Source organism: Primulina tabacum, chromosome 10 (assembly GCF_025594145.1).
Source record: "Primulina tabacum isolate GXHZ01 chromosome 10, ASM2559414v2, whole genome shotgun sequence".
In the NCBI taxonomy this organism is placed as follows: domain Eukaryota; kingdom Viridiplantae; phylum Streptophyta; class Magnoliopsida; order Lamiales; family Gesneriaceae; genus Primulina; species Primulina tabacum.
This window is the reverse complement of record NC_134559.1, coordinates 19,371,414-19,395,411: the sequence shown is the minus strand read 5'-3', so window position 1 is coordinate 19,395,411 and position 23,998 is coordinate 19,371,414.

Below are 23,998 nucleotides of genomic sequence, written 5' to 3'. Positions count from 1 at the left end.
CGGAGTACACAACGTGTTTCATGTCTCTATGTTGAGGAAGTATATGGCAAATCCATCGCATGTCTTGAACTTTGAACCGTTACAGCTCACTCCGAACTTGTCGTATGAGGAAAGACCAGTGCAAATTTTAGATAGATAGGAGAAAAAGCTTCAGAACAAACTGGTCAAGCTAGTGAAGGTCAAATGGCTCAATCATTCGGAGGAGGAAGCTACGTATGAATCTGAGCCAGAGATGGAGGGTCGATATCCCGAGTTATTCGGTAATATTTAATTTCGGGGACGAAATTTCTTTTAAAGGGGGGAGAGTTGTAGAACCTGAAAAAATCAGATTACGTATAAGACATGCATAACTACTATTATTTAAATTAAAAATGAATTTTTAATATATATGAAATGTTTAATTCATTTTAATAATTGTTAAGTCATGATTATTTATTTTAAAAGTATATGTTTAGTTATATCTTTTCAGGATAAATACGCGAGGCCGGACCGGAGTTTGGAGATTTGAGTTATGATTAATAATAAGAAAAGTATTCCTAAATTTAATTTAAGTCAAGGAATAATTTAATTTAAAGAAATCGAATGTTTTAAGATTTATTAAATTAATTGGAGCTAAATTATTAAATAAGTTCTTTTAGGTCCAATACTTAATTAAAGCTTAAATTAAAATATGTAAACAAATGGGGATGAATTAATCTAGGTATAATATATTCAAGAAATTAAACATAGCATTTAAATACTTAAATTTTTAGACCAAACAATACCATGCAAGATTTTATCCTAAATTAAATTGTTAATTCACTAAAAAATATATATATAATGGGGGTATTAAACCTTAAGCATTTAAAATATAAGACTTAAACAATATTATATCATGCCAAATTTCGGTCAAGCTATTTTGAAGGTGTGATAACTCCTCATTCAAGTCACCTCAATGACCTTTAAAATGAATACAATTCCCCACTTTTAATTCAATAGTTATTAGTAAATTCAAAAACTATAATACACCTCAATTCTACTCAAACCATTATCCTAGAAAATCAACGTGCATATGCAGTAAGAATAAGGAATAAAAGCAACGACAGCTAGAGGAGAAATCATTTCAAATTCCATTCAACTTCTTCACTTGTAACCTCCCACCTTAATGCTTATTATGACACCTTTAACACCTCCTATAACATTCCTTTTCATTGCCTAACAAATCTGCACCCTCACCTTCGAAACATATTAGAAGACAGCAGCTTAGAAACGTGAAAACAGTAGCAGAAACAAGAAGGAAAATTCAACTCCGCTCCGTCGCGCCATATTCGTCGTATTGGGTTGTTTTCTTCAAAACAAATTTCCAGGCATGTATGTATTGTTTCTTTGCTCTACAATCAAGTTCTATAAATATTTCAAACCATTATATATGCATGATTCAAGTAACAACTCGAAATTTACAGCAACCTTGCAAGAAAACTGCATGTGCCACTCACGGCTTTTGAAATGGTATTTCACGGTTTGGTGTGTTTTGTTGCTTACAGGGAGTTGTGCGATTCCAGGTACTCAAGGCTACATCTAGGCATGTCTTAGAGTAGGTTAGGGTGTTGTTGGCTCGTTGGTTTAAGCCCACACACCCAGGTTTACAGTAGACAGTAGGAAAATTCATTTTTAGCAGATTTGGTTCACGGTTTTGCTCCTTGGATTGTTAAGGTGAGAGAACAGATCATGGCTGTTCTAGGGACGGTAGCCATGGTCTGAACCTTTCCTTAGCATATCTAGGACGTGACCAAATCATCCTTTCAAGGTTTAATTCACGTATCCATCAAAATATCACAGCAACATCACAAATGCACTTCGGTTCCTTCATTTTTCTGTGTGAGTGTGTTTTGGTTTTTGATTGTTTGGATGGATGATGGTTGGCTTCTAGTCCATAGCCATGGTTCATACAACACTTCATCATGTCTGGGTCGAGTCATGGTTGATCATATAGCCACCGGAACGATATCAGAGGACAAAACAACTCAATACATCCCACTGCACAGAATTGGTGCTCTCGGTAGAATCTTGGTATTGTCCTAGGTGGTTGCTTGGGTTGTGACTGGCTTTTAGCCCTTAGCCATGGTCCAATCCATGCCTTAGGATGTTGGTAAGAGTCTTTGGTCAGTGGTTGAAGCCAATGGTCATTAATTTCAGAGTTTACACCACAAACACACAAGCTGCTACTGCTGTATTTTGACAGCAGCTTTGGGTCTCGGTTTTAGTGGTGGTTTGAGTTCTTGGTTGGCTTTTAGCCTGTGGCCTTGGACTGGACAATACCTTAATGAGTTAGGAAAGTCATGTTTTTGGCCGTTCATGATTCGGTTGAGTTTAGAGGTCGTACAAGAATTTACGGTGCAATGTGCCAAAATGACTCTCGAAAGAGTGTTTTATGTTTTTGGATTCCATTCACCAATTTTCGTGTACAGCTATCATCATAAAAATTTTTCAGTATGTTAGGGGTATTTTTAATCATGGTTAAACGTCGGTTTAATGTTGGTTCGGTTTGGTACGAAGCCATGATTGAATAATTAAGTTGTTGGTCCTAATCGTCTCGTTTTTGATTCAATTGTCAAGTTTTGGTAAAGATAAGATTATTTGCATGTGTCACATATTAGAATTAAGTCGCAGCAAGCCTGGGAGCGATCCAACTCATCCGATAAAAACAAGGTTATAGTTATATTACGTGCACAAAAATATAAAATGTCTGTTTTTGAGATATATGCGATATGTCTTGTGGCCACCTTACGTTTATGTGTTTGGAAGTCGGTAGGCGCAACCGAGGACCTCTCGACCCAGTGACTTATGACCGGTTTACGATTATGTATGGGTACGGATATCCAGTCCAAGGGCTGTGGTGATCTCTACCGCTCAGTATACTGTGGTTTAGTCTGATCAGGTGTTCACGTTATGTTATGGGCCACTTGCTTAGAACATTATCTCTACCAGAAAATTATGATATGTTATGACAGAGCTATATTGAGCAAAGCTTTTACGTATTATTTTCAGATATGCACGTAGTTATAATTATTCATGATACGACTATCACTGTACACTTTACGATATCATATTTTTACGTTGCATGCGATTTTATGATATAATTACTTGTTATTCACGATATATACATGTTGAGTCTTTAGACTCACTAGACTTGATTGTTGTAGGTACTGATGAGGTCGAGGCCGAGGGCGGAGATCAGTGAGTTGTCTTGGGTCAGCGGTAGTAGGAACCCGAGGACCTCATGTTTTAGTTTATGCAATTCCTTATGTTCAAACTCAGTTTTAATATGTTGGATATATTTTTAAAGTTGTTGTTTGAAAACAATATTTGCTTCCGCTGTTATTTTAAAGTTAAAATTATTTACATGTTTATTTTATAAATGAGTCAAGATAATTATTTATTTAGAAAATTTTTAATAATTCCGCTAAAATATGAATACGAAATACGGGCCTTTACATTAGCTTTTTTTTAAAAAAAAAATTTGTAGTATTTTAAAATGAGTACATGTTTTATTTTTTATTTTCATTATTATGAACAAGACTTGTATCCTTGATACATCGGCGCTCTCGGATCGTCGATCAGTGCTATAATGATTTTGAGATCATTTATTTAGTGAATTTTGAATTTATTAAATAAATGTTGATACTAGCAGTGGTGACTACTAATAAGCACATATTAGTTATTATATACATCATGTATTATCAAAAGTTGACAAACACATAATATAATAAATATTAATTTAAGATTTTAAATATAATGAAAGAAGAGTCCTAGTAGGATAAGGACTTAGAGTCCTTGTGGGAAAGGGACTCCTAATGCGACTAGGAGTATACCTCTATATATACACCATAAGGGGTCATAATTCCATGCCACAAGTTTTGCACACAATTTGCGCACAAAAGCAAACAAAACTTTTCTCCTTTTTGCTTCATAGCTCTTGGCCACCTTGTGCTCAACCAAGAAAAATTTTGGCCAAGTGCTCCCTCTCACCGCCATGCCGCCGTCGCTGCACAATCTCCGGATTTTGGAAATTCGGAGACCACAGTCTCAATGCACAAATCGCTTGCGAATTTTAATGCAATCTAAGCGAGGAGGAGAGCTTCTGATCGTGGATCTAATTAGATGATCAAGTTTGAAGAGCCGTTCATAGAGATATACAAGAAGGGCTATATCCGCTTAAAATCCGGTATAGTTTGGAGTCCAACGTTCTATACGCAAGGTATGATTCTAAAATGTTGTTGCTGAACAAATGAATAACTTCAGTTGCATATTTATGAAATTTAAGAAGCATGAAAATGTATGTATTAAAATGTTGTTGCTGAACGAATGAATAACTTCATTTGTATATTTATAAAATTTAAGAAGTATGCAAATGTATGTATTAAAATGATGTTGCTGAATGAATGAATAATTCAGTATTGTATATTTATAAAATTTAAGAAGTATGCAAATATATTTATTGGTTAATTACCTAATCTATATTATAATTTTATATAAAGTACGTGTAAAGCACATGCTTTAGAAAAGATAATAAGGGCTCACAATTGAATCATAACAGCTTACTTGCGTACTTGAAAAGATCTTAGAGCGCTTCTAAAAGTTTACATACTTATTCGCTCAAATCAACATGCTTTCAACAGAAAATCATTTGACCATCTTAGGATCATTTTCGTGCTACTCACACCAAACCGTTTATTCTCATCAGCAACATGTTGGTTATTAAATCAAGTCTTGTTATCTGGTGAACCGAGTGTTCTTAATATCCAGATGTGTAAAGTGATCACTAAGAGTTCCAATACATGTAGTTTGATAAGTCCTGATTGGAGTGGGCTGTTGCAAACACGTTGTTAAGCCAAAGTCTTTTAGTGGAATCCTTCCTGGAAATGGAAGAAGGGGTGACGTAGGAGTATTCAATTTCCGAACATCCATAAAATATCTTTTGTTATTTACTTATCGCAAGCTCTTACATTTTTAACCGCAATTTGTTAAGTCTGCTAAAATTGTTTGAATTGTCATTGGAAATTGTGAACCGTTTTCCGCACTCATCAGTGGTTCAACTTTCCAACTGTTTGAGAAAGAATTTTCAACCGCCTAAAAACGTTTGAAAAACTTATTTTAAATAAGAAAATTTGAAAGAGTTCATTCACCCCCCTCTAAACTCTTTCCCAATCCCAACAAGTGGTATCAGAGCGGGGTTTTCTCAAACACTGGCATCTTTTCAATCACTTATGGCTTCTTTCAATAAAATTCCAATGTTCTCTAAAGAAGATTATGACGATTGGAAAATTCGCATGCAGGCACATTTAGAAGCCCAAGATGACGATATGTGGTATGTCATCACTGACAGGACAATGACAATTCTGAAGGTAAATACAGCTGCAACAATAACTGAATGTGCTCCTCAGATGGTTGAAAAACATAGATCTGAATGGACAGCTGAGGATAAAAAGAAGGCAAATTTGGATAACATTGCGAAAGATATTCTTTATAAAACTCTGGACAAGAATATGTTCGCCAAGATCAAGACCTGCACTACTGCAAAGGAAATATGGGAAAAACTTACTTAACTATGCGAAGGCATTGATCAGACTAAAGAAAACAAGCTGACTGTGGCTATCCAGAAGTTTGACAACGCAAAGATGAAGCTAGGAGAAACTCTTGCAGAATTTGACGAACGGTTCAGCAGTATCATCATTGAACTCACCTCACTCAGGAAAGAATATTCCAACAGATAAATTGCTTTAAAGGTTATGCGAGCTTTTCCCAGAGAATGGGATGTAAAGACTATAGCAATGCGAGAATCAAAAGATCTGAACAAACTGGAACTTCATGATCTCTTCGCCAACCTCAAAGCATATGAGTTCGAGCTAGGAATACGAACTGAAGAGGATCCATCCACATCGCAACAAACAAAGGCACTGCCAGCTGCCATAGTGACTCTTCCGGTCGAAGAGTCCTCAAGTAAGAAATCGGCCGAGCAACTAAGCAATGAAGCCATGTCTTTATTCGTTAAAAAATTCATTAAATTTATGTCTAAGAATCAATCACAGATGAATAAACCTCACTTCAACAAGGACCATACTGATGATGGTCAAGCTTGTTTTAACTGTGGAAGGAAAGGACACTTTATTGCAGAATGCAACAGGCCAAGAAAAGATGAAAAGAAATCAGATGACAGAAGACGAGTTAAAGACAACAAAAGATTCATCAAGAAGAAGAGTCAGCGAGTCTTAGTTGCAGAAGAAGATAAAGGCAAATGGGCTGAAACATAATCTGAAAAATCTTCAAGTGAAAGCGAAGATGAGAAAGTAGAGCGTCTCATGGCCAAAGAAGATCAAGAATCTACTAATGAAATGGTTGGGCCAGCAGAAAGTCAGGATCAACCGGAAATCATTCAAAAACTAGACTGAACCATTACTACAATATCCGACCTGTTCAAAAGAGATACCGATTGAGTGAGAATGACAGATGGTCTAAACAACATACTGGAAAGAAAAAAACACTGCATACACCACCTGATTATGCACATAACAGCTCTTTCCTTAGGACACATCATGAAAAATCCTTCAGGATAATTCAAGTGTGTATTCCTAAGGGTCTAATAAGCTCTCAGGATCCAAATAGGAAAGGGTACCAATCTCTCTTAGGTGTCAAAGAAAAGGAACTTGGAGGAATCAATCTGGTTCTTGGATAGTGGCTGTTCTAGACACATGACTGGAAGCAAAGATGTGAAGGGCCTAAAACTCCTTTCTTGAAAATTTGCGGAAAATTAAAAATTTTCTTTTTAAAAGAACTTAAATGGCCTCATTCATAAAATCACTAGTGAATCAAGTTCAATATTTCAAAATATTGCAGCGGAAGAAAATTAAAGTTTTGCCAACAACAACGATTTAAAAATATCCAACGACTGATAAAATTGTTTGCGGAAAAAAAAATAACAACTGCTGCTCTGAGGTCCTCGGCCCTGGCCTCATCACTACCTACAACAATCAAGTCTAGTGAGCCTAAAGACTCAGCATGCATATATCGCAGGTAACGAGTAAAAATCTGAATTTAAAATATGCATGAGTTAACATATCCTGTCCTGAGGCATACTGAAAATAATCTGTACTAAGCAATTATAATACGTGCATAACTGAACTGATAATCACGGTAAAAATATTTGCTCCTTGGAGCCTGTACTGAAATATCTGGTAAAATTTTCTGTTGAGATTATGTTTTACGCCTGTGGCCACTGCACTAAGCTGAACTGATCGGTAACTGGCTACCGGGGAGGCTAAAACTGAACTGAGCTGGCCGGTCACTGGCAACCGGGTGGTACCATACTGAACTGATCGGTCACTGGCGACCGTATAAAATAACACTCCCACATAGTGAATGAACCACAAGCCATATCGCATAAATCTCAAAAATAATCATTTTCTATTTAATGCACGTCAAATAATTAACTGGCATAATGAAAATGTCCCGTAATTTTACCAACTGGATTGGATTGGATCGTCCCCAGGCTCGGTGCAACCTAACTGGGCTATGAAAAATATGCAATAGCTTAAACTTGACCAACTATGCAATTTACGTTCAAAAGATGCGACTATGACGCCTAACGACTTCGCATTTAATCATGACTCCGAGCCAACCTGAACCGACACCGAACCGACATATAGTCATGATTAAAATACGCTGAAAAATCATAAAATAATGCTCCTAAAATGATAGGGTCGAAATCTAGGTGGAATGGAGGCCAAAACACGAAACGCTCTTTCGAGAGTCAATTTGGCACATTGCACCGTAAATTCTCGTACGACCTCGAAAATGATCCGAATGACGAATGATCGAAAACATGACCTTCCCAACTCAATGAGGCACTGTCCAGTCCAAGGCCATGGGCTAAAAGCCAACCAAGAACTCGAACGAGCCTTCTAAACGACACAGCAACTTGCTGTAATTTCCAGCAGCTGCGCAACTACAAGACTTGCATTGGTTTCGAGACTATCGGCCATTAGGGGCGTGAACCACCGACCAGAGACTCTTACCAACATCCCAAGGAATGATTTGAACCATGGCTAAGGGCCCTAGGCCAGCCACAATCCGCATCACACCAAAACTCAACCGAAGGGTCCAACCGAGAGCAACGTGCATGCGTGTGTAGTGTTTATGCTATGGTCGATGTCTCGTGTCATTCCAATGGCCATTTGATTGACCATGGCACGATCTAGACATCTAGGAGCATGATATGAACCGTGGCTAAGGGCCATAGGCCAACCAAGATCCACACCAAGCAAACACAAACCGAAACCATATGCTGAACAAGGGAAGAAGCCGAATGGGGAAAGGGGTTGTTCTTGTTGATTATTTAAAAACCGATGAGCCATGGACCAAGCCACCAAAAGGGCAACTTAGTCACGTCTTAGACATGCTAGGGAAGTGATCCAACCATGGCTATAGGCCCTTGGGGCAGCCAAGATCAGATCCCTCCTCCATGACAAGAAACTGAATTTTCGAACAACATTTTCTGCACCTATGCGGACTTGCTGTCATTCTGAATTTCCAGCAAGCATGGGGCTGGTTTGAATGGACCAAAATGGTCCTAATGCATCCTATTACGTGTCTAGGAGTCGCCTTGGGAGCCTGGAGTCGAACCAATCACCTGAAACTCACAAACCAACAAAAACGTGAAGCTTGCCTAGGAAAAACGAAAATTCTGCATGTGTTGTTCCAAAATGTTTTGACATGGATCTCGATTTTTACTTGAATAAACATGATCATGTACTGAAAAATAAATGATAATATGACTTGATTGAGGTTTGAAAGAAATCTAGACATGCCTGGTTTCGTTTCGAAAGAAAACGAACGAAACGACGACGACGCGGCACGGAGGAGGTGGAGCGCTTCTCTTTTCTACCTTACCTTGCTCTCGATTTTTCTGTCTTCTTTTTGGCTAGGTACCTCACGATTTTTCTACTGAAAATGAGTGTGAATTCACTCTGAATTTTTGAAAAGGAGAGGGGGGGAAAAATGGTTATGAGGGGTGAGGAGAAGGGTGCACAATATAAGGAAGAATCAAGACCAAGTCCACTCCCCTTTGAATTTTAAATTTTGAATTGATATCAAATGAGTTGATGGATGCTTCTAGGAGGTAGTGGCCGAAATTTCTCTTGTTCTAGACTAGGATATGTCCATTTATTTAATTAAATTGTGCTCCCAAAAATCCTAGAATTATCCTACTAATTACATGCAAAGAATTGGTCAAAGTTGATGAGTTGGAAAATGAATCTTCTAGCACTAAGGGTGGCCGAAAAATGCATAATAAAATAAAGGGGAATGTTGATTATCTAGTCAACTAATAATCCTTGAAAGCCTTACTAATCCTTTAAATAATTTAGTGAGCTAACACCTTAATTTAATAACTTAAATGAGTTCATTTCTTAATCACCTCAAATAATTAAATTAAATCCTCAAACCTCCCTTTCTAACTTAAATGAACTTGGTTGCTGGCTAAATTAACTTCTGGAAATATTTCTCGAAATCTTAAATTCTATCTCAAAACTCCAACTCCGGTCCGGCCTCACTGAAAATACTGAAATGCTAAAAATCAATCTACTGAACTGAAATAATAAATTATTAACTTCAAATAAATGCATCATGCAATGAAGTCAATTAAATTTAAGAAAACCTAGAATTATGCATGGCTTATACGTCTACTGATTTACGGGTTCTACAATCCTCCCCCCCTTAAATAAATTTCGTCCTCAAAATTAGAACTCACCGAATAATTCAGGGTATCGACTTCTCATCTCCGGCTCAGACTCCCACGTAGCTTCCTCCTCTGAATGGTTGAGCCATTTGACTTTGACTCGCTTAACCAACTTGTTCCGAAGTTTCTTCTCCTGTCTGTCTAGGATCTGCACGGGTCTCTCCTCATAAGATAAGTTCGGAGTAAGCTGCAACGGCTCGAAATTCAGCACATGCGAAGGATTTGCCATATACTTCCTCAGCATGGAGACGTGAAAGACATTGTGTACTCCGGCCAGATTTGGCGGAAGAGCCACACGATAAGCAAGCGTCCCAACTCTGTCAAGGATCTCAAACGGTCCAATGAATCTCGGACTGAGCTTCCCTTTCTTGCCAAATCTCATGACACCCTTCATAGGTGCCACTTTCACGAAGACATGATCGCCCACTGCAAACTCTAACTCTCTCCTCCGCTGATCGGCATAACTCTTCTGTCGACTCTGAGCAGTCCTCATTCTATCACGGATCTTGACTACTACATCTGCTGCCTGCTGAACAATCTCTGGACCCAACTCTGCTCTCTCTCCTACTTCATCCCAATGAACAGGAGATCTACACTTGCGGCCATACAGTGCTTCATACGGAGCCATACCTATAGACGACTGGAAACTGTTGTTATAGGTGAACTCTACCAATGGTAAGTTCGACTCCCAACTCCCAGAGAAATCAATGACGCAAGCACGGAGAAGATCCTCTAAGATCTGAATAACTCGCTCCGACTGTCCATCTGTCTACGGATGGAAAGCTGTGCTAAACAGCAACTTCGTACCCATAGTCGAATGCAAACTCTTCCAAAACGAGGAAGTGAATCTGGGATCTCTGTCGGATACGATAGAAACTGGAATACCATGGAGTCGGACTATCTCTCGGATATACAGCTCTGCATACTGAACCATGGTGAAAGTCGTCTTAATAGGCAAGAAGTGCGCTGATTTGGTAAGACGATCTACAATCACCCAGATAGCATTCGATCCTCTGGCTGACCTCGGCAATCCGGTCACAAAGTCCATGGTAATGTTCTCCCACTTCCACTCGGGAATAGGAAGAGGCTTGAGCAAACCTGCTGGTCTCTGATGCTCGGCCTTCACTAACTGGCAAGTCAGGCACTCGGATACAAAACGCCTGATGTCCTTCTTCATTCCTGGCCACCAATACAATAGCTGTAGATCTTTGTACATCTTTGTACTCCCAGGGTGAATGGAGTACGGGGACGTATGGGCCTCTGATAAGATGTCTGCTCGGATAGAATCACTGCTAGGAACCCATATCCTATCTCGGTATCTCACAATACCGTCGCTGACTGAATACAAAACACTTCCCTTGGCTTCATCTCTCTTCTTCCACTGTGCCAACTGCTCATCTGCTGCCTGACCGCTGCGAATACGGTCAATAAGAGAGGACTGGATAGTCAAGGTAGATAAACGAGGAACTCTACCTCGAGGATAAGTCTCAAGATCAAACCTCTGCATCTCAATCTGAAGAGGTTTCTGCATCGTCAAATGAGCCATCACTGCGACTTTCCTGCTCAAAGCATCCGCAACTACATTAGCTTTACCCGGGTGGTAGCTAATGTCACAATCGTAGTCTTTCACAAGCTCCAACCAACGCCTCTGACGCATGTTCAGCTCCTTCTGCGTAAAGAAATACTTGAGGCTCTTATGGTCGGTAAAGATCTGGCACTTCTCTCCATACAGATAGTGCCTCCAAATCTTCAAAGCAAAAACTACGGCCGCTAACTCCAGATCATGGGTAGGGTAATTTTTCTCGTGGATTTTCAGCTGTCGAGAAGCATACGCTATCACTCTCCCATGCTGCATCAAAACTGCACCTAAACCAAGCTTCGAAGCATCGGTATAAAGGACTAACTCACCAGATCCTGACGGTACAGCCAAAACGGGCGCTGAGATAAGAGCTTGCTTCAAAGTATCGAATCTCTTCTGACACTCCTCGCTCCACACAAACTTTACATTTTTCTTCGTCAGTGCTGTGAGTGGAACGGCGATGGATGAGAATCCCTGAATGAACTTCCTGTAATATCCTGCTAGCCCAAGAAAACTGCGGATCTCTGATGCATTCTGAGGCACAACCCAATCTCTGACTGCTGCAACTTTCGCCGGGTCTACCTCAATGCCACTGCTAGAAACAATGTGGCCCAAGAACGCCACCTTCTCTAACCAGAATTCGCACTTACTGAACTTTGCGAATAGTTTATGTTTCTGCAATGTCTGCAACACTGTGGTCAGATGCCTGCTGTGCTCCTCCCAACTCTTGGAGTAGACGAGAATGTCATCTATGAACACTATCACAAACTGGTCGAGGTACGGCTGAAATACGCGATTCATTAGATCCATGAAGATCGCTGGCGCATTCGTCAGACCGAACGGCATCACTAGGAACTCGTAGTGGCCATAACGAGTCCTGAAAGCTGTCTTCGAGACATCAGCATCTCTCACCCTCAACTGGTGATAACCGGAACGCTGATCTATCTTGGAGAAAATCGAAGCTCCCTGCAACTGGTCAAACAGATCCTCAATCCTCGGTAGTGGGTATTTATTCTTCACTGTAACCCTGTTCAACTCCCTGTAGTCAATGCAAAGCCTCATCGAGCCATCCTTCTTTTTCACAAATAAGACCGGCGCGCCCCATGGAGAAAAGCTCGGGCGAATGAACTCCTTGTCGAGAAGTTCCTGAATCTGCTTCTTAAGCTCTGACATCTCTGTTGGTGCTAGTCGGTACGGCGCTTTGGATATCGGAGCCGTACCTGGCATAAGCTCAATGGAAAACTCCACCTCTCTCTCCGGTGGCATACCAGAGACGTCTTCGGGAAAAACGTCTAAGAACTCTCTGACAACCGGAACATCTGAGGCTGACTGGCTGGGTTCCTCGGGGACAGATAAAAAGGTTGCTAGAAATGCCCGACACCCTCTATTCATGAGCTTCCTAGCCTGAACATAAGGAATAATGCGCGGTAAAGAAAAGTACCTGTCCGGCTCAAATAAGAACTGCTCCATTCCAGGCGATCGGACAAGAACGGATCTCCGCTGGAAGTCTATCAACACTCTGTTCCTCAATAGCCAGTCCATCCCTAGGATGATGTCAAATTTCGGCATCGGTAGCACAATCAGATCCGCATAAACAAGATTACCGTGCAGCTCAAGGTCTATATCTCGGATAACATTGGTAGCTGCCATCTCCTCGCCTGACGGCAACACTACTGAAAAGGCTGTATCTAGCCCAATGGTCTGGATCTTGAGAAAGTTTGCAAAGATCTCCGAAATAAACGAGTGAGTGGCCCCTGAATCTATCAAGGCCTTGGTAGCGGAACCAGATATAAAAATTCTCCCTGAAAGAGCGGAGCTCTAAGTTGAATTCCACTACAAGATCTAAACTTATAGACATGCAAAGGTCTGGGTTCCTCTAGCTTAATTTCCCCGAAATAAATCTGAGTAGAGCATGCAATCCTATAACAGTTCTAAGTTCAAAATCTAAATCCCGATTCCCAAAACGCGGAAATTCAAATAATAGCTTAAAGTTTAAAGGTACCTGTCAACAACATAGTCTCCGGGTTGGTTTCCGCGGCATGGAGAGCAAAAACCCTGCCTTGGGTAGGCAGATTCCTCTGAGGGCACTGCAGCAATATGTGGTCTGGACTGCCACACTTAAAACACTTTCCTGAGCCAGCCATACATGCTCCAGGATGGCGACGTGAGCACCTGGGACAGACTGGGTGCTCCTGAGTCCTCGGGGCTGGGCGTCCCCGCTGCTGCTGCTGCTGGCCTCGGTTCCTGGGCGGTCCATGAAAAGGCCTCTTATTCTGCTGCTGATGCTGATGAGGAGGAGGGCGGTGCGGTGCCTGGACTGGGCGCTTGCCCTGGCGATCCCTCTCGATATCCCGCAGATCCTGCTCTGCGGCTAAGGCCTTGGAGACGGCAATCTCATAAGTAGCAGGGTCAGAAACCCTAACATCCCGGCGCAAGATCGGCCGTAAACCCACCAGGACGTGCATCAGCTTGGCTCTGGCATCATTCGCGATCAGGGGCACAAGGTGACAGCCCCTCTCGAACTTACGGATAAACTCCGTAACTGTCATATCCCCCTGTCTCAGACTCATGAACTCGGTGGTCAGCCTGGTGCGAACCTCCTCAGAAAAATACTTGGAGTAGAAAACTTCCGTAAAGCGGGTCCATGAAAGTGTAGCCAAGGTCAAGGCTACTGAAGCTCCTTCCCACCATAAGCGTGCGTCTCCAGTGAACAGGTAGGTGGCACATCGGACTCGGTCTACGTCCCCCAGCTCCATAAAATCGAAGATAACCTCGAGGGATTTGATCCACCCCTCGGCAACCATGGGGTCAGATGCCCCAGAGAATTCCTTCGGGCGCATCTTCATGAATCGCTCATACATAGCCTCGGGCCCTGTCGGCCTGGCTGTGGCTGCGGCTACGGCTGCGGCATTGCCCCCCGCAAACTGTGCGAAGAACTGTGCCATCCCAGCTAACATCTGGGCACTCATGTCCGGTGGGGGCGGTGGAGGAGGTGGTAGGTCTCCCTCTGGTCTACGCTCCTCCCTGTCTTCTTGGCGAGGCTCCTCCTCTCTGTTGCGCTCTAAAATGCGTCTAGGGGGCATACTGTTCCAACATAACCCATACGTAACTAACATGCATAATTCCATACTTTATTTTAAATGAACACTGAAATACTGAAAATCTGGAAGCATGCTGACAAACTAATTCATGCTTTAACTAAAATGCTGAACAAAATGCTGAACTGAAAAACTTACAGACCAAAGGCGTGGCTTCGTGAGCTTCTCGCGGTCAGTAGTAGTGAAACCCTATACAGAACCACCGCTCTGATACCAACTGTGAAGGGCCTAAAACTCCTTTCTTGAAAATTTGCGGAAAATTAAAAATTTTCTTTTTAAGAGAACTTAAATGGCCTCATTCATAAAATCACTGGTGAATCAAGTTCAATATTTCAAAATATTGCAGCGGAAGAAAATTAAAGTTTTGCCAACAACAACGATTTAAAAATATCCAACGACTGATAAAATTGTTTGCGGAAAAAAAAATAACAACTGCTGCTCTGAGGTCCTTGGGTGCCACTACTGCCGACCTAAGCTGGCTCACTGGTCCCCGCCCTCGGCCCTGGCCTCATCAGTACCTACAACAATCAAGTCTAGTGAGCCTAAATACTCAGCATGCATATATCGCAGGTAACGAGTAAAAATCTGAATTTAAAATATGCATGAGTTAACATATCCTGTCCTGAGGCATACTGAAAATAATCTGTACTAAGCAATTATAATACGTGCATAACTGAACTGATAATCACGGTAAAAATATTTGCTCCTTGGAGCCTGTACTGAAATATCTGGTAAAATTTTTTGTTGAGATTATGTTTTACGCCTGTGGCCACTGCACTAAGCTGAACTGATCGGTAACTGGCTACCGGGGAGGCTGAAACTGAACTGAGCTGGCCGGTCACTGGCGACCGGGTGGTACCATACTGAACTGATCGGTCACTGGCGACCGTATAAAATAACACTCCCACATAGTGAATGAACCACAAGCCATATCGCATAAATCTCAAAAATAATCATTTTTTATTTAATGCACGTAAAATAATTAACTGGCATAATGAAAATGTCCCGTAATTTTACCAACTGGATTGGATTGGATCGTCCCCAGGCTCGGTGCAACCTAACTGGGCTATGAAAAATATGCAATAGCTTAAACTTGACCAACTATGCAATTTACGTTCAAAAGATGCGACTATGACGCCTAATGACTTCGCATTTAATCATGACTCCGAGCCAACCTGAACCGACACCGAACCGACATATAGTCATGATTAAAATACGCTGAAAAATCATAAAATAATGCTCCTAAAATGATAGGGTCGAAATCTAGGTGGAATGGAGGCCAAAACACGAAACGCTCTTTCGAGAGTCAATTTGGCACATTGCACCGTAAATTCTCGTACGACCTCAAAAATGATCCGAATGACGAACGGTCAAAAACATGACCTTCCCAACTCAATGAGGCACTGTCCAGTCTAAGGCCATGGGCTAAAAGCCAACCAAGAACTCGAACGAGCCTTCTAAACGACACAGCAACTTGCTGTAATTTCCAGCAGCTGCGCAACTACAAGACTTGCGTTGGTTTCGAGACTATCGGCCATTAGGGGCGTGAACCACCGACCAGAGACTCTTACCAACATCCCAAGGAATGATTTGAACCATGGCTAAGGGCCCTAGGCAAGCCACAATCCGCATCACACCAAAACTCAACCGAAGGGTCCAACCGAGAGCAACGTGCATGCGTGTGTAGTGTTTATGCTATGGTCGATGTCTCGTGTCATTCCAATGGCCATTTGATTGACCATGGCACAATCTAGACATCTAGGAGCATGATATGAACCGTGGCTAAGGGCCATAGGCCAACCAAGATCCACACCAAGCAAACACAAACCGAAACCATATGCTGAACAAGGGAAGAAGCCGAATGGGGAAAGGGGCTGTTCTTGTTGATTATTTAAAAACCGATGAGCCATGGACCAAGCCACCAAAAGGGCAACTTAGTCACGTCTTAGACATGCTAGGGAAGTGATCCAACCATGGCTATAGGCCCTTGGGGCAGCCAAGATCAGATCCCTCCTCCATGACAAGAAACTGAATTTTCGAACAACATTTTCTGCACCTATGGGGACTTGCTGTCATTCTGAATTTCCAGCAAGCATGGGGCTGGTTTGAATGGACCAAAATGGTCCTAATGCATCCTATTACGTGTCTAGGAGTCACCTTGGGAGCCTGGAGTCGAACCAATCACCTGAAACTCACAAACCAAGAAAAACGTGAAGCTTGCCTAGGAAAAACGAAAATTCTGCATGTGTTGTTCCAAAATGTTTTGACATGGATCTCGATTTTTACTTGAATAAACATGATCATGTACTGAAAAATAAATGATAATATGACTTGATTGAGGTTTGAAAGAAATCTAGACATGCCTGGTTTCGTTTCGAAAGAAAACGAACGAAACGACGACGACGCGGCACGGAGGAGGTGGAGCGCTTCTCTTTTCTACCTTACCTTGCTCTCGATTTTTCTGTCTTCTTTTTGGCTAGGTACCTCACGATTTTTCTACTGAAAATGAGTGTGAATTCACTCTGAATTTTCGAAAAGGAGAGGGGGGGAAAAATGGTTATGAGGGGTGAGGAGAAGGGTGCACAATATAAGGAAGAATCAAGACCAAGTCCACTCTCCTTTGAATTTTAAATTTTGAATTGATATCAAATGAGTTGGTGGATGCTTCTAGGAGGTAGTGGCCGAAATTTCTCTTGTTCTAGACTAGGATATGTCCATTTATTTAATTAAATTGTGCTCCCAAAAATCCTAGAATTATCCTACTAATTACATGCAAAGAATTGGTCAAAGTTGATGAGTTGGAAAATGAATCTTCTAGCACTAAGGGTGGCCGAAAAATGCATAATAAAATAAAGGGGAATGTTGATTATCTAGTCAACTAATAATACTTGAAAGCCTTACTAATCCTTTAAATAATTTAGTGAGCTAACCCCTTAATTTAATAACTTAAATGAGTTCATTTCTTAATCACCTCAAATAATTAAATTAAATCCTCAAACCTCCCTTTCTAACTTAAATGAACTTGGTTGCTGGCTAAATTAACTTCTGGAAATATTTCTTGAAATCTTAAATTCTATCTCAAAACTCCAACTCCGGTCCGGCCTCACTGAAAATACTGAAATGCTAAAAATCAATCTACTGAACTGAAATAATAAATAATTAACTTCAAATAAATGCATCATGCAATGAAGTCAATTAAATTTAAGAAAACCTAGAATTATGCATGGCTTATACGTCTACTGATTTACGGGTTCTACAAAAGATCTTCTATCAGAAGTAATCAACTACAAAGGTCCAACAATCACCTTTGGTGACAATTCTAAAGGTAAAGCTGTTGGTAAGGGTAAGATTATCCACGGCACGATTATTATTATAGATGTACTTCTTGTAGAGAATCTATGTTATAATCTGATAAGCATAAGCCAACTATGTGACAGTGGTTACACGGTAGAATTTCAAAAACTCATTTGTACTGTCAAGACAGCGGCAGGTAATATCATTTTAACTGGTCATACAGAGCAAAATACATACAAAGTTAAATGGAATGATGACTGTCTTAGCGCACCTACCTGTTTTGTCGCCTTAAATGGAAATAAAAATTGGCTTTGGCATAAAAGGCTCAATCATCTTAATTTCAAATCTATTGCCACTATCAGCAAACTTAAATTAGTATCTGGATTGCCTAACATTTATTTTTCCAAATAAAGAATTTGCAATGCTTGTCAGTTAGGTAAACAAGTCCGGTCAACATTCAAGAGAAAAGGAAGAAACTCATCAGCAAGATGCCTGGAACTTCTTCATATGGACTTGTTCGGACCAATACCCGTAAAAAGCTTAGGTGGAAAGAAATACACTCTCGTAATAATTGATGATTTCTTTAGATTTTAATGGGTAATATTTCTAAACTCCAAAGACCGAACCACTGATCAACTAATCAAGCTGCTCAAAAGACTTCAAAACTAGAAAAGTGAAGCAGCTGACAGAATCAGGAGTGACAGAGGAACTGAATTTCTAAACCGATTCCTGTTGTCATATCTTGAAGATCATGGCATAAAACATGAATTATCAGCAGCAAGATCACCTCAACAAAACGGAGTAGCTGAAAGAAGAAACTGCACATTGAAGCAAGCAACTAGAACCATGCTAGCCGAATCTGGTATCTCACAAAGGTTTTGGGCTGAAGCCATCAACACAGCCTGTTATACTCAAAACCGGTCCATCATCAATAAGAATCATGAGAAAACTCCATATGAAATTTGGACCGGCAAGCAGCCAGATGTTGGATACTTTCGCATCTTTGGTTGTAAGTATTTCATTCACATTAATGGCAAAACACATCTCACCACTTTTGATGTTAAAGCTGATAATGGCACCTTTTTAGGATATTCAGCAGTGAGCAAAGCATACAGAGTTTATAACCAAAAAACTCTCACTGTTGAAGAATCTATACACATCGTATTTGATGAATCATCTATATGTCATGATAGCAATATTAATAGCATACATGATTTAATAAATAATCTTGATGCAACTAACCTTGAAGCAAGCAGTGTTGATGAGGTAGATCTGAGAAAAATAGGGGGAATTACATCAAAAGAAAAATCAACCGCTCAAGAACAAACTCAACAGATGAACGAACCGGAGGACATCCAACAAACGCAGATGGAAGTAGCACAGGAGCAAGAAGAAGAAATTATTCAACCTATCGAGCTAAATCCATATGGACCATGTCTTCAGTGGAAAAAGGATCATCCACTTGAGCTGGTCATCGGTAACCCTACTGCTCCTCTTAGAACTAGAAATCAAATGATAAATGAAGTTATGCATGCTGCATTTGTTTGTCAGATAGAATCTAAGAAAATTGATGATGCATTACTTGACTCAAATTGGATAGAGGCCATGCACGAAGAACTTAATCAGTTTGAAAGAAGCAAAGTTTGGCATCTAGTCCCTCGGCCTAATAACACTCATGTGATTGGAACTAGATGGGTATTCAGAAACAAAATGGATGAAAATGATTTGATTATAAGAAACAAGGCTAGACTTGTAGCTCAAGGCTATAGACAAGAAGAAGGTATAGACTTTGATGAATCATTTGCCCCTGTAGCCAGGTTAGAAGCTATAAGAATATTTCTGGCATTTGCAGCATTTAAGTATTTCAAAGTATATCAAATGGATGTTAAATCTGCATTTTTGAATGGATTATTAAATGAGGAAGTTCATGTAGAACAACCACCTGGTTTTATTAATCATACTTTTCCTGATTATGTTTACAAATTGGACAAAGCTCTGTATGGATTAAAGCAGGCACCAAGAGTATGGTATGACACATTAACCAAATTCTTTCTTGATCATGGTTTCTCAATTGGAACGGTTGATAAAACATTGTTTACATTCTCAAAAAATGATCATTCATTGTTTGTACAAATATATGTGGACGATATTATTTTTGGATCAACTAACTCTAAGCTATGTGAGAGATTCTCTAAGATGATGCAGGAGCAATTTGAGATGAGCATGATGGGAGAATTAAATTACTTTTTAGGAATGCAAGTCAAGCAGTCCGAAAATGGAATATTTATCAATCAAGCCAAATACACTCGAGATATGCTAAAGAAATTCGGCATGAAAAATTGCTCTCAAGCTTCCACCCCAATGAGCTCATCAATTAAACTGGATAAAGATGAAGGGGGAATCTCTGTGGACACAAAAATGTACAGGGGGTTAATAGGTTCTTTGCTATACTTGACTGCCAGAAGACCGACATTATGTTTGCGGTTTGTTTATGCGCATGGTTTCAAGCTAAACCTATGCAATCTCATTTTAGTGCCTCTAAACGTATCCTTAAATAACTTAAAGGAACTGCTAATGTGGGTCTTTGGTATCCCAAAGATTCAAGTCTTAATCTTGTAGGGTACTCAGACGCAGATTATGCTGGGTGCAAGATCGACAGAAAAAGTACGAGCGGTTCATGTAAGTTTTTAGGCGAACGGTTGATTTCGTGGCTTAGTAAGAAACAAACGTCAATAGCTACATCAACCACTGAAGCAGAATATCTTGCAGCTGGAAGTAGTTGTGCTCAGATGCTTTGGATACAACAACAATTGAAAGATTATGGCATCTCAGCTACTGAATCACCCATTTTTTGCTATAACACCAGCGCAATAGCAATCACATACAACTAGTTATGCACTCTCGGACAAAACATATTGATATCAGGCATCATTTCATCCGAGAACATGTCATGAAGAAAGAAATACGGCTTGAATATGTTCATACGGATTAACAAACAGCCGATATTTTCACAAAACCATTACCAGAGGCTAAGTTCTCTCATTTTCGCAATATGCTTGGTTTAATTGATTTATCTTGATATATTCAGTTCTTGTGTGTATTTAGTTTGTATTGCAGGAAATAAATGGAAGTATAAAGAGACAAGCCGGTAATAAAAAATAAAATTTTATTGAACAAATAGATGACATCGTACATCGTTAACTTCATCTTCTACCGCCCTCAACCAGTTGCGCAACCAAGCGATCAGCTTACCGGTGGAGGTGCGTAAAAAGTCATCTGAGGAAGCAATCTTCTTCAGAGTACTCTACTCTTTTAAGAGCATGAGGAGGTATATGCCATCATCAGAGAAGGCGCATGATGCATCAGCGACATAAAAGAGTCGCTGATATTTCGTCAGGAGAGACATCTCCTGAGTAGTAACGCCTCATCCTCCATCGATGGAGGACCGAAGCTCTTCGACCTTTGACCAGACTGCCAGCGTCTTCTCAAAAACGCTATCTTCATAAGCAGCCTTGCGAGAAGCTATCATTGTCTCCACAAATTCTTTCACTAGATCCGGCTCATTTGAATTGCCTGCTTTCGCCATGTTGATATTTTTCGTGTGTAAAACTAACTTCTCTACCTGTTTTTATAGATAAAGTGATTGAAAGGGTCTCTCTCTCTCTCCCTCTCTCTCTCATGATGACAGACACTAGAATTTAAAGAGGCTTTCTATCTAAACCATCGACGGTTCATTATCCAGAATTAGTCTTCAATCCACGTGTTTAGGGGGAAAAATGGTTAAGTCATTAATTAAATAAACTTCTCAACCATTTCCATCTAACTACATTACGCATACGGTTCAGCTTACTTGGGCGAGATACTTCCACGTCATTGCGTAAAAATTACTCAACTATTCAACTGCTTCTGAATGACGTGACAGTTTTTACTTTTAAAATTTCAAAATTAATTATTTTACCGCCGCCCCAAATTTTTCAAATGTTACAAATTCTCTCCACTACCAGTCCTCCACGTGGACTGACTGGTGAATATCTGAACCGCACATACTTACTCTACATTTGCAACTTCGTTGATGTGGGGACCCGGGCTCTAACTCAATTCTTTTCGGGATTAGTCGGATCATTGTTCCAAAATACGGGTCTAAATTTTGCTTTTAACATTAAATCAAATGTTTATAACTCAGGCACAAGATAATTCTATATTCATTTCATTACAACAAACATAATATACATGCTTCGTTTTATTCATATTCTACAAACCAGAAATTAAATACAGTGCATATCAAAAGTACAACTACTAGTTCGTCTGCTACGCCCGTGATCACCACGCTATGTCCATCTCTCATCTCTGTCGCGACCCTGATCCTGCCCCACCTGTTGTTATGCACACATAAAGACATAACAACAGCCGGAAACTCCGGTGAAAACAAATCCCAGTATAAAACATGTATACATGCTGATACGAAATCATAAATCACGCATGAAAGCAATAACAATGGCTCCATAGTCTATGAAACCGATCTATCTAAACATGCAACCCAAATCAAATCATGTCTTGACTCGAATCGACTCTACTCTAGGGATCCCGATGTGAATAAGACGTCATTGTCTGTCACCTACCCTCCCAATCGGGATAACTGTACGTCTTATTCCTAGACTTCGGTCAAGTCTGTATCGAATGTCTACAATCGGAGTGAATCTGATCCGAAGCGTCGATACCACCGAACATCTAGTTTGGCAAATCTGCCAATGACTCTCCTATCTCAAAGGCTTGAATATAAATCTATAAACAAGACATCATCATATCAAAAGATTTGAATATAAACCTATAAACAAATCGCAATCATATCAAAAGATAAACAATAATTCTAGTATGTGATTTTGTTGGGAAACTCAAATTGAATCTCATTTGAGTTGTGTCTTCCCCAAACAAAACATGCATTATACCTTTCGTCGCACAATCTCTGTCGATATCGAAGTCTCGATGTCAAAGTCGCCAATACAAATCTGAAATGGCATCATCAATGTACATTCTATCAAGCTCTAGTATACCTCAATACACATGGGATTCAATATTTCATTTCAATGCAATTTCGACGGCATAACGGCGGATTCTCGATATACCGATCAACTCATATAACAGTAATCAATAACCATAATCCAAAATCTTCATGAATCACATGTACTATTCTGAAATCTGCACCATCTCAATTCCATACATGCTGGAAATTCATAACAATCACATATAGTATTATTCCTTCTATCTCTTTTTCCACTATATGTTCACAACAATCATAAGAACACAAAATAGAAACCAAATCTGATTTCCTTTAACAGCTCAACTTCAAAACATGCTGAACTTAATAAAACATATACCCTTTTGAAGCCCTTGATGCAAGGAGCAAGAATCTATACATGGAATGAAGTTTGGATGTGTAATTCTTTCAAAATCATAACCTTGAAGCATAAGGAATTGAAGTTTCTCCCCACTCTCTCTCGTTTCTCAGCTGATGGAAGTGGAGAGAAATGAATCAGCACATTTCTATATATATACCATGCCATGTGTCAACTTGAGAAACAAAGGTGGCTTTCTCGCATGTAGCACCGCGGGTGCGGTCACTCTTCACCGCGGGTGCGCTGTGCCCACGGCATGCCTTTCATTTTCTGAAATTCGACGACCGCGGGTGGGGTGACATTACCGCGGGTGCGTTTATGTTGGTGCGGTGTCATTTCTGTAATTAATTCCCAACTCTCTGTCCCTCAACCGCGGGTGCACTCTGTCTTGGACCGCGGGTGCGGTGACCCTACTGTAAAATGACCAATTTTCTGTCCATGCACCGCGGGTGCAGCATCAGAAGGGGCGCGGGTGCGGTCTCTTCCTTCAAGCAATACTTCATCTTTTCATTTTATCCACATACAATCTAGGGCATTACATTTCTCCCCCTCTTAGATATTAGTTCGTCCTCGAACGTGAAATCAATTAATCAAAGTATGTAAAAACAGCAGTAAAATCAAAAGTTGAATAAATACTCACATCATGAGAATAACTCGGGATATCTCTGTCTCATATCTGCTTCTGTCTCTCAAGTTGCTTCCTCGGTGCCATGACGACTCCATTGGACTTTCACTAGCGTAATAGTCTTCGTTCTGAGCTGTTTCTCTTTCCGATCAAGAATCTGTATCGGTTGTTCGACATAACTCAACGTCTGATCTAGCTCAGCTTCTTCAGGCTGAATGACATGAGAATAATCTGGCA